We start from the raw sequence: 16,423 nt of genomic DNA on the forward strand, positions 1-16,423 counted from the left end.
TTTTTGTTGCTACTTCATAACTGTAATGTTGCTACTGTTATGAATCATAATGTAAATATCTGATATGCAGGATGGTCTTAGCCGAACCCTGTGAAAGGATTGTTTGACCGCCAAAGGGGTCGCGACCCACAGGTTGAGAACCGCTGGCCTATAGGCTATCTCTTCATTTCTGTGGATTTGCTGTTAGACCTCTCATTTACTAGGAGACCATGAGCCTCAAGGAATGGATATGGCTTCTGCACAACACTGGCGTGGGAGGCAGTCGTGGCTCTTTTGTTGGTGCTGCGTCACACTAGCCTGTGTGACCTGGGCCATCACATGGTCCGGCTTCTCTGAATTCGTCTTTCCTGCAGGACACTTGGCCAGGCTGCCTTTCTTCCCTCCCTTCCTTCTGTCTGCAGCCTGTCTTTCCCCCCTCACCCCGCCCTCCCGGCAGGACTCAGAGTGCACCAAAGGAGTTGTCACACAAGTTATCATGGTGAGGATGTGTGTGAGGGAGCAGATGTATGAGGCACTCCTGGTGAGGGGTAGGTGTTACAGGCAAAACCTCCAATCTAAATAGCAAAACTTCTGTAGTCTTTCACATCTCTAAAAGTTCAAAAATACCTAAGGGGTCTTTACTGTTCTGTGATTTTTGAATCATTTTCAGGGCCTGAGTTTCTTCATCTATAAATGAGAGGGTCAGACTCATTAGGTAACTTCTGAATCCACACCCCTCAATTTTATATGAAATAAGTATGTATTGCTTGCCTATGATGTTCAAATCCGTGTGCCTTCATTAGATGCAGACAGTCTCAAACTTCTTTGCTAGTCACCTGCTAAAGTTTGCCTGAGTCAATGCTATCTTTCTCGTGTGAATATCTGAAACATCTCAAATGGCATGACATTTCTCAACTCACAAAATTATCTATTAAAATAATTTGCGCCTTTTTATTAACAGAAAGTCATTTCGCCCGTAAGTGAGGATAATTGGACGCCTTTCACGAGAGGGAAAGACATGTTTTGCTACCTTGCCTGCTGTTGAAAAATTAAACCCTATAGTACATGAGAAAATGAGATTATTCCCAGAAAAATATCATTTGCTTTGGAAACTGTCCATGTTACTAGTTCCAAATTCTGTCAAATTGACACCTTCTCAACAGCACATAAAGAAAGGGATCAGCAACTGTACCTCCAAATGGGAAGTTAGAAATTATGTGCAGCATCAATTAAATTGGTGTCAGTTTTGTGGTGGTATTTATTTATGGCGGGCGAAATAATGGCCCTGGAGATATATCCAGGTCCTAATCCGCAGGAACTGTGAATGTGACCTGATACGGCAAAATGAATGATAGGTGTGATTAAGTGAAGGATCTTGCGGGGAGTGGGGGTGGGGTGGGTGGAGATTATCCTGGATGGTCCAGGGAATCACAGCTGTCCTTACAAAAGGCAGGCAGGGGAGATTTCACTACAGAAATAGGAGGGGTGGTGATGGAAGTAAGGGATTAGAGCAGCGGTTCTCAACCTGTGGGTCTCGACCCCTTTGGCGGTCGAACGACCCTTTCACAGGGGTCGCCTAAGACCATCCTGCATATCAGATACTTACATTACGATTCATAACAGTAGCAACATTACAGTTATGAAGTAGCGACGAAAATAATTTTATGGTTGGGTCACAACATGAGGAACTGTATTTAAAGGTCCAGAAGGTTGAGAACCACTGGATTAGAGTGATGTGGCTACAAGCTAGGGAATGACAAGTGACACCAAGGAGTGCTGGAAGTCTCCCAAAGCTGGAAGAAGCAGAAAACAGATTCTCCCCTGGGGCCTCCAGGGAGAACCAACCCTGCGGGCACCTTGAATGCAGTCCGGTAAGACTGACTTTGGATTCTGACCTGTAAGACTGATTTTGGATTCTGACCTGTAAGAGAATAATTTTGCATTGTTTCGGGCTACTAAATCTGTGGCCATTTATTGTAGCAGAATAAATATTCTTTATAAGGTCCTCCTTATTATTTATTTAACAGTTTGATTTCAGGAGAAAGTGTGACAAGTATCTTTAGGGCCATAGGTAGTCATTTGGTTGAACAGTCTTGGAATGTCTTTGGTTGGTAAGCTTTGTAATGAAAATCAATTTCTGATGCAAAGCAGAAGAGGTACTGATGACTTAGAACAGAAAGAGTAGGAGGATGGGGAGGAGGATGTGAATTACTCTGCTCAGACAGTCCTAACAAAATACCATAGACTGGGTGGCTAAAAAAGAAACTTATTTTCTCCAGTTTTAGAGGCTGAAAAGTCCAAGAGCAAGTTTTTGATGGATCCAGGGCCTGATAAGAGCTGTCTTCCTGGCTCATAGCAGCTGCCATCTTGCCCCTCTTCTTTGTGTGTGTGTGTGTGTGTGTGTGTGTGTGTGTGTGTGTGTGTGTGTGTGAGAGAGAGAGAGAGAGAGAGAGAGAGCAGGGAGAGAGAGGAAGAGAGAGAGAGAGAGAGAGAGAGAGCAGGGAGAGAGAGAGAGAGAGAGAGAGAGAGAGATACTGTCTTTTCTTATAAGGGCACTAATGCTATCATGGGGTACCCCACCCTCATGACCTCATCTAACCCTAATTACCTCTCATTGGCCCCATCTCCAACTACTATCACATCAGAGATTTGGACTTCAATACAGTGGAACCTCGGTTCTTGAACCTCATTCATTTTGGAAGGCTATTTGAGAAACGATTTGTTAAAAAACTGAATCATTTTTTCCCACTGGAAATAATGTAAGTTGAATTAATCTGTTCCAGATCCCCAAATGATTCTCTGTTTTAACCTTTCTTATATAACAGTATATGTCTAATGTACTGTTTGATCTATAAGTAAACACTTCTTTTCTTAAATGTATTGGACTACTCCCTATGAGCCTTAAACAAAATTTTCATATATCACTGCCTCTGAAATGCTATCACGGGCTAACTGCTTTTTGTTTATTCAATCAACAACAGTTTCTACCTATTCAATTGCCTGTGATTGTTATTTTGTGAGCACTTTCACACCCTAAGCAACATTAGCACTCTTGATGGCCTCTCTATGTTTTTAAAATTGTGCTAATCTTCGATTTTGCAAGCAACAAAAGCATTCTCTCTCCTTTGTTGCCCTAAGAGATGCTTTTTATCATGCTGAGGTATCAGCATGAAAGGACTGTCAGGTTGAAAACTGAAGTTTTGATCAACAACCGAGACATTTTTCTGTGAACAACTTGGTCAAGAACCGAATTGTTTGAGATGGGAGACAGTCCAGAAACAAGGTTTGACTGTGTATGAATTTTGGGAAGACACAATTCAGTCCATTAGCAGAAGGTAACTAATATCTATTGGTTGTCCCTTTGGAGATGCTATACTGTGGCCTGAAGAACTGTGGGTAAACATTAATGAATTGTTGCAAATTAGAATATTTACAGCATCTGAGTTTGAGAAGATTAGTTTCCAAAGATGAAAAGTTGAAACTATTTCTTTGTACTTGTGAATTAAGAGGATGCATTTAGAGAAAAAGCCCTACCTAACACACAGCCCATGTCCAATTCACATCAACACAAGTTAGGATCATAGATGAATAACATCTTTGTAAATGAAGTTGGTTTGGTGACTGTTTTCTACAAATACATTTTCTCTTCTTTGGCCATAATGCACATAACACACAGCATGTGAAAATGAGTGCTGTGTTCCAAAATGATCTTAGTTGTTGACCTACTTTTAGACCTCAAGAATACCATTGTTAAAGAAAAAGTTATGTTAGTCCCTCCTCATAAAGGAATCATCTATTCCATGGGCGCACATGAGTAAAGACAGATGGAATCCTTGCTTCCTGCAGAACTTTGTTTGTATTATTTCCAATCAATTTATAGATGTATGTGAATATAGAACGTTGTCAGACAAAAGTGAATGCATGGAGCTGTCTGCAGAAACCAGGTGTCCCAGAAATCTTTTCTTATATATAATAAGGTCTAGTCATAAGACATTCACTGGAGTTTGAGCCTCCTGATAGAAGACAAAATTGTAACCAGATTCTTAAAAGAACAAACAAGAAAGAAAGATATAAATTGTAAAATGTTCTCTAAGGCTTACCTACTTTTCTTTCAGCCAGTCTACAACATAAGGTTATGTAATTTGTTTCAATGGATCAAAGAAACTTGCTAGCCTTAGTGGAAGGGGCATCAGGAAAGACTTCATTTCAGAAATTCTAGGTAATCTATTCAAGGTGAAAAGCAAGGCCTACTGTGGCTGGGCGAGGCGAGTGAGTTCTTATAGCTCTTTCATGAAACATAGGCCTTTAAGGGCAATTATTACACCTCTTTCTTAGAGAAGACCCGGTTGCAGGCAGTTTTTCAGGGCTTATTTATCTTCTTATAAGTATATTGGTGCCCAGAACTGTGTGCAAATATTTACAGGAATAGTTCAGGTTAACCAAAGACCAGTCTCACCTGGGTTGACTCCAAATCAGTATTGCTCAACAGAAATGTAACGTGAGCTACATATATAATTGTAAATTTGTCACTAGCCACATTAAAAATGGTAAAAAGAAACAGATGAAATTAATTTTGATAATATATTTTATTTAACTCAATATAGGCAAAATGCTACTTCAACATATAATCAATATTTGAAAATATTGACATGTTTTACATTTGTTGTACTGTTTTTGAAATCTGTTATATACAGGAGTGGGCATAAGTAGGTTCACAGTAGTAGTACATGAAACACAGAGTTAATAAAGTGATTGCAATAATCATGACCTATATTTCTTTTTCCATGTGAACCACTGTAGACTTATTTTTGCCCACTCCTGTATTTTATACTCATGGTTCATCTCAAGTCAGACTAGTCACATTCCAAATGCTCAGTAGCTACATGTTGCTCTTAGCTACCATTTTGGCACCTGCTCTAGACAAAATACCATAGCCACTATCCTCATGTAGTTATTTAAATTTTTCATTAATACTAAATAAAATTAAAATTTCAATTCTTCAGTTGTGACAGATTTCAAAGGCTCAATAGTCACATGTGCCCCATTGGGCAGCACGAATATGTATAGACCATTTCAATCACCATAAAAGGTCCCATTGGACAGTGCTGGCTTGAAGAGTTGAAGAGTTCCTTACCCCTAACCTCATCCCTCAAAGGATCAGGCTTCTCTTCTGTCATCCTTGTGCCTACACTCCCTGCTTGACAACAGAGCTAGGCTGCAATAGGCATGCTCTGGGCTCCACGGTTGGGTTGTAATCTTCACTGCTATCAAATGGAATTTCAGATGAGTCCCTCATTGTCAAGGCATCACTCAGGATGGAAGAGAAGCCCTGAGCAGTACCAACACTTTTTGGTGGATGCTAAAGTTGAATCAGATTTACAGGATCCACTGAAACTCCATCAAGGCACTAACTTCAGGTTTATGGGGCAATGCAGACAAAGAGATTATTCTCTAAGTAGCTCTCTGATTGAGTCTTAGAATTGGTCTTTCAAGATTATAGACATAACTAAGAGGGATTTTCAAACTCTGCTTTTTCTACATACTTTGGGGTGGTTTTTCAGAGGAATTTGAATTGAAAAGATATACATGTTTATCTCAAATTGCAATTATTTCCTTAGCCAAAGGGGGATTCCAAGAAACATAAGGGCATAAATAGGTAAACAAAAATTGTGAAATAAGCAACTTCATTTCTTCAATAAATATTTATTATGCCAACTATGATCCAGACACTACGCAAATTGCTAGGAAGATACAATGAAGCATAAGACTTGCTCCTTGTCCTTAAGATGCTTGAAGGTAATTAAGGAGATTAAAATAATCAGTCACGATAATAGCTCCCCTTATGGAGTGCTTATTCCATTCTATAAACTATGCTTACCATTTTATATAATTTCTCCCAAGGCTTCTCAGAAAATCATAGGAAGCAAATAACTGGGCAACTGTCAAAGCAGAGATTAAATAGGATTTAAGGAGATAGAATCTCAGCCTCTCCTTTATCTAAGGGTGGACACAGCAGGCCACAGGAATAAACCTTCCTATTTAGAATAGAGCCCCAAAAGTTGCTACTTAGTTTTATAAATTACAGTACTGAGAATTTTTTTTTCACTTAACCAATAATGCTATTCCTCTAGGTCAGGGGTCCTCAAACTACGGCCTGCGGGCCACATGCAAATACAAATATTGTATTTGTTCTCGTTTTGTTTTTTTTACTTCAAAATAAGATATGTGCAGTGTGCATAGGAATTTGTTCATAGTTTTAAAAAAAAACTATAAACTATAGTCCGGCCCTCCAACGGTCTGAGGGACAGTGAACTGGCCCCCTGTTTAAAAAGTTTGAGGACCCCTGCTCTAGGTCCTTGATATGCAAATCAGGTCCTAGGAAGAAATGACCCAATTTATATAAGAAGTACAAAGTTCTGAGGAAGAAGAGACAAATACCACCACCCTTTTCATATCTTCCCTCTGAGACTTAGAATTATAGTGGTTGATCAGGGCAGACTCTCTGGTTGGTGAACTGGACCAGAGATAGGTGTCTATGTGTTTGGTCAAAGTGAGAGACCAATTATTTTGTATGATTGCTAATGGAAATGCCAGGGTCATGATACCTTTGCTTTGGTGCCCAAAGTCTCAGTTCCCTAGAACATAGGGAAAGCAGGTTAAGTGGGGAGCTTCATAATATGTATTAACTAAATAGAGTCTCTGGGATACTCAGAAGCAAAGCAACCTATAGATTTTGCTAAACCCAGAGTTTCCCTAAGTAATTTAGTGATGTATGAAGAGGGGAATATTGTATATAGCACTGGGCCTGAGCATTTTGTGAATTAATGTTTCATGGAACACCAGTTTGAGAAATGCTATAGAGATCTGTCCTATTTAGGGCTGTCCTCTCCCCTTCCCACCCCAATCCTGTAATATATATGTACTAGTTTGCATATAAAATGGATATAGGATGGCTACCAAATATTTACTTCTCAGAATCAAGATACAAAATGATTTTAACTGAGACAAGTAAAACCATAGTTTCCAATTTACATGCTGAAATTTGGATGAGGGTAAATTATGAAAAAACATCAATTATACAAATAGTGGGTCTCAGTTCTGTTTCAGTAGCAGTTCATGTGAAGAAGGGGATTTTTAATGTCAGAATGTTCAATGTGAAACAACTGTGTCATAACTAACCAAAAAAATCAGTGCACTTTGGTGGCCCTAGAAATTTCACTTACAGCCCCACTGTGCTACTCTGTTGTGTTCTGCTTGGCTTCTGTTGTTGGCAGCATATTTATGAGCGAGGTTGTAAAACCAAAACAATTCCATATATTGTGCTGTATTGTTTATTGTCAACTGGGTTATGATGGAACTTTTTCTAAATTCTCTTCACTTTATGGTTCTGAGTTAGAGTTGGACAAAAAAGCTTCTTTTTGGGAATCTGGGTGCAAGTCTAGCAACATCCATTGCTCTCTGAAGGTTGTGGTGTTAGGTGAGGTGAGAGACAGAGATGACAGGTTATCCTTGATCCCTACTCTGCATCCAGCTCTTCTTCTTGACTACAGAGTCTGCTGACCAACGGGGGCCCCAGCCCATCACCAGAGGCTAGAACGCATCTATTCCCATAGGCGTCTCCATCAGCTCCCTGTTTGTGACACTCCTTTTGGCAGTCAGCTGATAATGGTCTCAGAGCAACTCCCAGACTCCTCTAATTTCCTAACCACTCTTTTCAGACCTTGACCTCCTGGCTCCTCTTCCAATTATGTAATTCTTATATTAATTCCCTTATTCTATAGCTCGTATCTGATTCCTCAGTTGAACCCTAACTGATTTAACTAAAGGCCTGGTGCACAGATTCATGCACCAGTGGGGTCCCTCGGCCTGGCCTGCAGGGATTGAACCGAAACCAGCTCTCCAACATCCCCTGAGGGGTCCCAGATTGTGAGAGGGTGGTTCTCGGGTGACGCACCCTGGAATCGGGCTCCCTCCTCTCTGGTTCTGGGTTCGTCACCCGAGAACCGCAGCTGCCAAGTCACTGCAGCTCAGCAGCTCTTGCGTTGAGCGTCTGGCCCCTGGTGGTCAGTGTGCATCATAGCTATTGGTCGGATGGTCAGACGCTCAGCTGGTCACTTAGGCTTTTATATGTATAGATTATCATAATTGACACTATATAATGTTTAGCTATTATTGCTATGTATCTCAAGAGTGCTTACTCTTGACCAACCGAAGGACTTGTATGCATGCATATAAGCATAACCAATGGATACAAGACACTGGGGGGTAGAGGAGGCCAGGGAAGGTCAAGGGAAAAAAAAGAAGACATATGTAATACTCTTTGTAATACTTTAAGCAATAAAACAAAATTATTTTAAAAAAGAAATTTAAAAAAAAGAGTGCTTACTCTTTGCCAGGCACCATTCTAAGAACTTTGCATATAATAACTTATTTATTTTGCACAGTAGTCCCATGCAGTAAATACTATTATTATTTTCATTTTACAAGTGAGGAAATAGAAACACCAAGAGGTTGTGAAATTTGTTAAGGTTTCTTAAGTTAGTGAATGGCTGTACCATGATTCAACCATGAATTCTGACTCTGGATCTGTTCTCTTAACCAATGCAGAGATGAGGCTGATCAGAGTGCTAGAGGAGCAGGATTGTCAGGAAAAGAATGAATGAAAAGTAATGGAAACCTCTAATCTAAAACATAATTCACAGTAAAGATTTCCAACTATCTCAGGGAGAGTAACAGTAAGAGTATGCTTGTTTATTCCTATCCCTCTGGGAAGTACTACAACTATTTGGTAGAAACTGGGGAGATTGGCTTCAATACTTTAAAAAGACTCTATTCACTAGAGCTATTGAAAAATGAAATGTCCTGCCATATTGATATTGTTCAATCAGAGACAGATGGTCATCAGTCAGGAAGACGGCCAGAGAAGCTTAGGTCCATTATGAACTAAATGCTCTTTCATTCATTCCAGAAATATTTCATGAGTACCAAGTATTATGCTCACACTGGACATAGTTCTGAAAAACAGTCATGGTTCTGAATAATGTCTCCAGTCCAGTAAGTATAGACATATATTAAACAACAATAATATACATACACACATATACACATGCATATATAATAAACATACATACATATATACACTCATATACACTAAACAGCTAATACAACCTGTGATAAATACTCTGAAGGAAAAATAGAGCATAGAAAAGAGAACGTGACCTAGGCAGCAACTTCAGAAAGACTTCCATGATGAAGTTACATTGGCTCTTAATCTGCTGGCTAAATAAGAGCGTTTCTGGGTGACTGGTGGGAGATAATAGTACTAGGCAAAGGGAAAGTCTATTCATAGGCCCATAGGCAGGAGAGAGTATGGCGTTTCAGAGGAAATAAAAGGAGGCCAGATGGCTAAAATGCAGAATGTTAGAGAGAAAGGGAAATCATATGAGGCTTGATAGGTAGACAGGCAGATGGTGTAGAACCTAAGAAGCCACCAGAGGATTTCATGAGAATCATTATAGTTTACAAATATCACTTTGGATGCAGTGGGATGACAAGGTAAGAGTGGACCAATAGAAGAGTTAGGTGGCTTTTAAAGTAGTTCCAGTGGACTTGGGCAGAGATGGAAAGAAGTAGATCCACGATATTTTTTAAAGGCAAAAATCTAGCTCTAGCTGGTATGGCTCAGTGGATAGAGCGTCAGCCTGTAGACGGAAGGGTCCTGGGTTCAATTCCAGTCAAGGGCACATACCTCGGTTGCAGGCTCCTCCCCGGCCCAGACCCCGGTTGGGGTGTGTGCAGGAGGCAATTAATTGATGTGTTTCTCTCACATTGCTATTTCTCGCTGTCTTTCTCTCTCTCTAAAGAGCAATGGAAAATATCCTTGGGTGAGGATTTTTTTTAAAAAGGCAAAATCTATCAGATTAAGTGTATTCTTGGGAATGGGATGTAATGGAGAAATTATAGTGATAACACCCATGGTTCTGGTTTGTGCTGCAGGATACACAATCTTAAAATGCATTGAGATAAGCTCGTTGGGAGAGGGCCGAATCTGGGGGACAGATGGGAAAGAAGAATATGAGGTCAATTTTGGGAAGGTTTTATTGAACTGTGTTTGAAACCTCTGATAGAAGTGTTAAGTAGGCAAATGGCTGGTTGGGTTGGAGCTGGGGAAAAGTGTGGACTTGAGATATACCCAGAAAAGATATTTGCACACAGATGGAAATGTAAACTATGGATGTAGGTAAAAGGGTTAGGGAAAGAGTGCAATGTAAGAAGATAAGAGGGGCCAGGATGAGTCTGGAGGAACTCTAATATTAAGAAGCCTGACCCTGGAGGTGCAGGCAAATGAAGTTGAAAAGGAGTAGGAGAAAAATTAGGACAGGGTGGTGTTTTGAAGCAAAGAGTAGGGGAGTATTTCCAAACAATAGAACAAACTATATGGTATCAAAGATGGTTTCTAACTCTGAAATTTTATCATATTATCCAATATTTTGGAAAATGACAGTATGGGATTTTCTATTGGATGATTCTATTTTGAATATCCCTTAGCACAATCAATGCAGATAGCCAAGAAACAACCAGTCATAAAGCTTGACTTTGTATAGTGCTTCTACATATATTATCTTGGCCCTCACACATTTGAGGAAGAATGAGGAATATATCAATTGTTTTCAAGCAAGGAAACTGAAGTTGAGAAAATTAATTGTTTTGCCTAAGGTTATGTAACTAGAAGAGATATTCTGATTTCTTGGCTGATCGATTTTTTTTTTCACTTCTACTATGTTTCTTCACATATAGTATGCAGTGGACCTCCTATCCATGGTTTTGCTTTCTGAAGTTTCAGTTACCCGTGGTCAACTGTGGTCCAAAAATATGAAATGGAAAATTCCAAAACGAAACTATTTATAAGACTTAAATGCATGCTGTTCTGAGTAGTGTCATGAAATCCCACACTGTCTGGCTCCATCCCACCTGGGACATAAATCATCCCTTTGTTCAGCGTATCCACACTGTATACACTACCTGCCCAGCAGTCACTTAGTGGCTGCCATCTTGGTTATCAGATCAACTGTCACAGTATTACAATGCTTGTGTTCAAATAACCCTTTCCTTTACTTAATAATGGCCCCAAAGTGCAAGAGTAGTCATGCTGGTAATTTGAATATGCCAAAGGGTTTTAGGCAACTATTGGGGTTCTTGAAATCCACCCCTGGAGATAAGGGAGGACGTTTGTAGTATTACATTTCAGCCAGCCTCTCTTTATAAGAAACTCTAAATATTTGGCCTATATATATTTGACTATAGAATATATTTCTAAAGCTCACAGCTTACTAGTCATAAATCTGTATGGAAGTGTGCCTAAAAATAAATTTTAAAAATCATTATTGTCTAATATCAAGAAATTTACTTGGATGTAAAATAACCATTTTTTTCTTAATGAATCATGTATTTCTGGAAATATTTCTGATCAGTTCAGTATTTTAGTTCTCTTAAATTATTACCATGGAAACATGTGCAGGTATAAGCTGTTATGGCCAAATCTACAGTTGTTACATGCTGAGGTCCCCATTGATGATGGCTGCAATCAATGTTTGCAACTGACATTTTGACTTATGGCAATAATTTAGTAACTCATTTTAAACTCAATGCAAACCTCATAGGTCAATAAAAAAGTAGAACAAGTTCATCTTACAGAAAAAAAATACCTGCTAAGATTGGCAACAAAAATGAATGAACACACATTAAAAGTCAATAGTCTCTGATTTGAGCCATAATCTGTTAAGGGCAATGCAAGAAATCTGCTCAGAAAGGCATTGAGGAGAATAATCCAGTCAAAAGAATAGTAAGTAACCACATAAATCAAATATTGTTCATATTATCTTAGAAGCCAACTCAGTTCATTAAGGTAAAAGAAAATGAAAATTATTAAGCTACCACTTTTTATTTAAGAAAATGATGGTTGAATAAAGCTGCCAAATTTTCTCATGTTCAATATTGTATAGCTATTTATCTGATACTTCAAAAAATTTTAAATTCTCATGTCATATATGTCTTGAAATTTGTTTTTCTTTACTTTTCCTTCAATCTATAAAGTCACCAGATGATTCTCTGCCTGCCCCCAGCTCTGATAACGTAATCTCCTCTCATTCTTTTCTTTCTTCTTATTCCAAGACCTACACAGCTGCCTTGGATGCCCCTCCAGCCCCAAGATTCTACTCTCCAAATTTAGCATTACCTTATTATGTTGCCCCCTTCCTTGCCCACACATAAATTAAAAGTATTCTGTTTTTGAGTCCCCCTGGACTGGCAATATTTGATATTCTTATTTGTTTATTTCCATCAGAGCCCTTTTCTATGGGTACCAAATAACATTGCACAAAATCAAAATAATACAGGAATGTACAAATCAGAAAGTGGTAATGCCTGATAGCCTCACCCCTCTCAATGGCCACCATTCCATCAGCACAAAAATGTATATTTTGTTTTATAAGCAAAAATAAAATTTTTATATTTTATGTGGCTTTAGGCTATATTAACTCTTATGCAACTCACTTTTTTCAATTGCATCATGTTGATTAGTTTTTACTTTCCCTATTTCATACAGAATTTACATAAAACTTAATGTTATCAGCTGTAGTAGCTGGTGTGGCTCAGGAGGTCACTGAACCAGGAGGTCAACTTTGATTCCAGGTCAGGGCACATGCCTAGGTTGCAGGCTCGTTCCCCAGTAGGGGGTGTGCAGAAGGCAGCTGATCAATGATTCCCTCTCATCATTGATGTTTCTATCTCTCCCTCCTTCTCTTTTCCTCTCTCTGAAATCAATAAAAACATGTGTAAAAAACAATGTTAACAGCTGTAGTGAACTCTGTTGAATGAATGGACCAATATAATTTCCATGTTATGCTTATGATATCTGAAATGGCATATAAGCATGTATAATGACATAATAATGACATATAATGGCAGAAAGAAAGTTATAGTGTCCAAGATCAATGTAAAACGTCAGCAAACTTTTTTTAAGTGATTGTAAATATTTTAAGCTTTGTGGACCATATTGTCTCAGTTACAACTACGTAAGTCTGTGTTGTGGTGCTAATGCTGCTATTGACAATACATAAATGAATGGATGTGGCTGTGTTGCAATAAAACTTTATTTAAAAGCAAGCAGTGGGCCAGATTTTCCCCATTTGCCATAGTTTTCCAACCCTAATACAAACTGTTTCTTTTCCTGTTGTGTCAGTCTATTCAGAGTCCATACCTGCTGGGTATGGAGGAATTATCCTCCTTCTGCTCTCCCTCCTTATTCTTCTCCCCCATATTCCTCAGAGATTTGTATTACCCCCTCTGCTCTGCTACCAGAGCCCCCGGCTCCATTGTTGAACACTAGACTCAGATTTAGAGGTTCTGTCCTTAGCTGTAAAATTTTTTTCAGATTTTTCACACTGAACAAACTATTTCTCTTGCTCATATTATTTCCTAACATAACTTCCTTAAAATATTTACTACCCGGCCCTTTACAGAAAAAATTTGCTGACCTCTGTTTTATATCTACCTTTGGACTCAGAACTATTCTATTACCACAAAGAAACTTCCTTGTGCTACCCTTGTATTATGGCACTCGCCCCCTCACTCCCATCTCTGACAACCACTAATCTATTCTCCATTTCCACAGTTTACAAATCTGTCTTTTTTCATCATTGCGTCCACATCACTTACTATGAGATCCTGGCACACAAGTTATTTAATAAATATATGCTGAATGAATGAATAGAAACAAAGTTAAATATACCTAAAGACAGAAAAAATAAAAATTTCATATTCATTAACAAAATTCCGATTGTTTGAAAATTATGATTAAGGTTACAAAATAATTATAACCACTTATACTAACATTTTATAAATAATGTTTCCTAAGGATGTAAATGAAGTCCACAGACTAGTGAAGGAGATGGGGTTAAGGCACTTCAGTGACCTCCTTGGAGGGCTAGCAAATTGTGTTACACAGGAAGTGTTATCCTGGCACTTGACAATGGGCGATTTTTCAGCTCATGGGCTAATCAGGAGGTGGACCGTGACCAAGGGAGTTTAAAAGGCCCCACCCTTTCCTGTACCACAGCAGAGGAGAATGGAGCAGGTCTTTGAAGACAGATTAGACCAAGTCTGAAAGCCACAGTTGTTCACTGTCATTTCTGGGTCAAAGCTTTCGGAGGGCTTCTGGAATAGAGGTTTCTTAGAGGAAACCTTGACATGCTGATAAGTGAGAAGGGCATGTGAATAAGTTAAAGGACCCATGTATGTCACATCCCATACAAACAGTAAGAGCTACATGGAGGACCATTACCTGAACCTAAACACTGCAAAGGGAAAATGAACTAGGCCAGTGGCCCTCAAACTGGGGTGCACAAAGATTTTCCAAGGGTTTTGCAGGCACAGATTTAGATGTTCAATTTCAGGATTTAACTTCCATTTATACTCTTTCTAAAATTTCAGTAGCTGAAATTGAGTTTTAGTTCACAAGAGCTCCTTTCCCATTTAACAAAACAAAGGCCTTTCTTCTTATCCAGCTACAAATCTCTCCTGGTGTGTGCAAGCATGCCAGATAAAGGAGGAGGCTCAGCTAACCATCAATCAAGTCACCATTACCTGGGAGGACTTCTTGTCTTATCCATTTTTCTATTAAGGGTGAAGCTTGTTCTTAGAAAATGGGTATGCTTGTCCTTGTTGACATATTCAGAATTCAGATAGTGTAGGTGGTGGTAGTAATGATAAATTTCTTCAAGTCCCTGATTATTAAGACTAGTTCTGAGGGAAGGTTCCATAAAGCAAAGCAAAGTGGTAGAAAATATTGAACACTGAAAACAGATTTAAAAAATATTAAAATATAAATTCATTTCAGCTTTTCTCTATACTTATCCTTTTGACACATAATTAACTGAGAACAAAAAAGCACCTTCCAAAAGCTGAAGCAGTATAGATTGGTGTTATTGATTCTCTTAAATATAATGACTATTTCTCAGTACCCACTAAATTTTCAAGACACAGTGGAGAAAACTTGGATGAAAGTTTTATGTGATTTCTTTAAAATTCTTATGTATTATTCATAGTAGTTATTCAATTAATAAAAATATGTTTTAAATTTTTTATTTCGAATATAAAATCTTTGATTTTATAAAAAATATTTAGTATTTTTATATCTTATTAACAAAAAACTAATTTTTAACAACATATGCTCTTTTATTAAGTACATAGGTTTAATTGTAATGTCTAATGAATAAATGGAGTTCTTTATTTCTGATTTTTAAAATTTGATTCTTAGTTACTCCTAAAATACAAGCATCAAAATATATTCACTGAATTGTTTGTATTTTTGTCATACTTCTTGCTTCATAAATACCAAAATTTTAGCAACATTTTACATTCTCATTAAGTAGAAAATGTGTAATAGGATATTGAATTATCTTAAAGCTTATTATACGATGGATGTAGTAATTACACTAGATCTATAATAATTTAATCCTGAATAATTTTAGTAATGTATTTTGCAAGATGTAGTCTATTTTTGTGTGTTTTTTAAATTCCCTGTATTGCCTTATAATATGCTTACTGCAATTGAAAACTACAATCAGACTTCTTCTGATGGAAAATAGGTCTTATATGGCTGATGTGTAGGAAATAAAATTCATTCTTCCTAAGTTATATGCAGAGAATTCCCATAACCCAAATAAACAAAATCTGTAACACCAGGGATTTGATAAAGCTATTTAAATCTTGTGACTAAATAAAAGTATTTTATAAAAAATAATGCAATTGTAAAAGTGTACAAAGTCACAATATTTTTATTTTTCTCAATTCTTTCTGAAGTTAAACAAGATGTCTTTAAATTGAGGAGTAATAAATATAATTAATAATAATTTTCTAAGTTTGAATAAGTACTATATTTTCTGAAATATAAAACATGATTGATTCAAATGTCTAATTTGTAATTTTTCCTGCAATGCAAGCATTTTCCAATTTTCTACGTTTCATAAGGTCAAAGAAGGATCCAGTTAAATTTTCAGCTGATAAATCATTTTAAAAGCCAACTTGATGGAGTTCAAAGAATCAAGTGACATTGTTTTTTGTTGTTTTTAATCCTCACCAGAGGGTATTTTTCCCCATTAATTTTTAGAGAGTGGAAGGGAGAGGGGGTGGTGGGGAGGGTGGAGGGTGGAGGGAGAAATATTGATGTGAGAGACACACATCAATTGGCTGCCTCCTGCACATGCCCCAATGGGATCAATCCTACAGCCCAGGTATATGCCCTTGACTGGGAATTGGACCCACAAACCTTTGGTGCACTGGCTGATGCTCTAACCTTTGAGAACACTGGTCAAGGCTCAAGTGACATTACTTTTTATTTTATTTTGAATTAAATTTTTATTGTTTAAAGTATTGCATATGTCCC

Source organism: Myotis brandtii, unplaced genomic scaffold, assembly GCF_000412655.1.
Source record: "Myotis brandtii unplaced genomic scaffold, ASM41265v1 scaffold266, whole genome shotgun sequence".
Lineage (NCBI taxonomy): Eukaryota > Metazoa > Chordata > Mammalia > Chiroptera > Vespertilionidae > Myotis > Myotis brandtii.